The 2,423-nt window shown below is 34.9% G+C and overlaps 1 long non-coding RNA gene across 1 annotated transcript; it reads right to left on the bottom strand.

Moving 5' to 3' along the window:
• Positions 1-360: 360 nt before the first annotated feature.
• LOC111994496 (uncharacterized) lies at positions 361-2,417 on the bottom strand. The gene is made up of 6 exons (XR_002881095.2): positions 2,228-2,417; positions 1,893-2,118; positions 1,660-1,757; positions 1,396-1,485; positions 1,175-1,227; positions 361-462 (listed from the first exon to the last, which is right to left on the bottom strand). It is a non-coding gene; the product is annotated as an uncharacterized LOC111994496 (long non-coding RNA).
• Positions 2,418-2,423: the final 6 nt, after the last annotated feature.

The following is a 2,423-nucleotide window of genomic DNA, read 5'->3' on the forward strand; positions in this document are numbered from 1 at the left end:
TGATAAACCACATGGTCAAAAGAAAAATGAAAGGCAAACAGAACCTTTTTTCTGAAGAACCAGTAGGTGCAAGCTTTTAAAATAAAGTAGAATTATTATGAAGCACAACAAATAAATCTTATTCTTAAAAAAGGCTATTTCACAGTGACAGAAGAAGAGTGCAACTATTCAATTAAATTAGTAAGAGAACACCATCTAGAAAACCATCCTTCAATTAAACTGTAATACTAGTCTAGAATATAATGCACATCGCTAAAATGAACCTCTATTTCAAGGAAGATACTAAAGAAACCAACGAGTATGGGAGAAGTGCCCTTTAAAAATAATGGCAACAAGAAAACTTGGATAAAAGGAGGAAAAATACAAAGAATAGCACTGATTGTTAAGAACACTTACATCTTCAATCATGCTGAAAACATCCTTTATAGCCAGTGGTATAACACCTGGAGAACTTTGATCTCCCTGTGCAAATTATATACAAGAAATGTCAAAAACATTTAGCTGTAAATTAGCATATCTTGCTTGGTGCCATTCTGAAATAAGCACACTGAACATCCAGAAGAGTGAAAATATAAGATCATCATCATCTCACATGGCAATGAGCATACTGCTCTATTACAAGATCGCCAACAACGAAATCATAAGCATGACATTTAACCAATTACATTAATGTAGTTTAAGCACAGTTCAGACCTAAAAGCTACCTCATATCCTCCCAAGTAGCATGTAAAATTCCAATAGAAACCCTAACTTAGACTTCTAATAATCCTTCAAAGGGCCCAGGAGGAATTAATATTGACTTTCTTGATGGTAAGATCAATGCCAAAAAAATAATTCTAATGTCTAACATTTCTTTCCAGCAAACTCAATAAAATTGAAACAACGATAGAAACAATAGTTCAGTCTTCATTTTCTTCATATATTCACTCCCGTAATGCAATTTCAACAAAAAAAATTATTGAGTTAAAACAGAAATAATTATTCAACTCTGAAAAACCCATTGCCTGGTTACCCAGTCAATGAAGAATGATAAATTTAAACCTTGTAGACATATGATTAACATTGTCAGCAGTACCCATTAGTTACAGTCAATTTTACTCAACAAGATCGGTCAACAAATACAGTACACAGCTAGAAATTAATGCAGTTCATTATGTTAAACGATGATGCTTACATGCATAGTGTGTGTCTTCCCACTACTTGTAACACCATAGGCAAAAACAGTTCCTGCATTGTCCAAGAGCAACATTTAAGATAAACCATTTTCTGTATCCAATTGAAGATCCCTTGATTCGATAAAGTTAATTTCATTCACTAAAACCATTCAAATTTGGACACATTGCTTATAAATAAAACAGTAAATTAGCTTTTGATAGTCTAAAAAGCAATGCATACCATTAACGCCTTCCATTGCTGCCTTGACTACCGGCTTTGCCGCTACATCATACACTTCCTGTGAAGCCGTCTGTGGTCCAAAAACCCTATCTGCCACAATTAACCATCCCCAAAATCCAAAATCAAAATCCAACAAATTCCTACATTAAATGTCAAAATTTAATTTATTAAGCACTAAGCACATTTAATTTTTTATTTTCAATTGTACTAATTTTAGCTGAGAAGTTCAAATTCAAATTTGCCAAAATCCAAAACATTCAATACCAAATGCATAAGCCGTAGCTGGATTATACTGGTTCCTCACAATCTTATCTCCATCTGCGCACCACGAGATCTCATCCCCTCTCTGATACTCTCTCTCACTGCAAACAAAATTGAACCAAATTCAAACCACATTACCGATAATCACACAACCCTAACACAAAACGACTTCGTTTCGCTCATATTGAAAACTCCATGGATCTGATCTGATCCAATACAGTCAGATCTATCAATACCTCAACGGTCTACACCGAATCGTCACCGAAATGCAGCAGCAACTTCTGCCTCAACAGCTTTAGCTTTCTTTGGAAAAGGAGTGAACCCTTTTGTTTGCAGCTCAACATACAGATTAGCTCTCTTCCTATTACTTACAATGATCTCTCCCTTCACAACTGCAAGGATAAACCTAACGTTGTTCTCCAACTTCAACAACTCCATTTCACGTTTGTTCTATGTGAATTTCTGCACAAAATACAAAAATTGCAATTAATAATTGTTTCCCTAAGAAATGGCTTCTTTTAATTATTGACTATCAATTCTACTCTTTTGCTATAAGCGTAAGTGAGCTCACCTTTCTTTTCTCATAAAATTGTTTTAGGCCTCCCTCAACTTATTTCACTCCTTCAACTTGATTTAAATTATTCTTTCATTAATGCATTTCCCTATCTGGCTGTCCCCTCAACTTTGGGAATTTTTATCTTCTCGTCACCCCATTTCCTTGCCAACTGTAGAGCTGTTTCTACACCTTCAGCACCTTGAAGCTCCAT

The sequence above is a fragment of the Quercus suber genome, unplaced genomic scaffold (genome assembly GCF_002906115.3).
Source record: "Quercus suber isolate HL8 unplaced genomic scaffold, Cork oak 2.0 scaffold_374, whole genome shotgun sequence".
NCBI lineage: Eukaryota > Viridiplantae > Streptophyta > Magnoliopsida > Fagales > Fagaceae > Quercus > Quercus suber.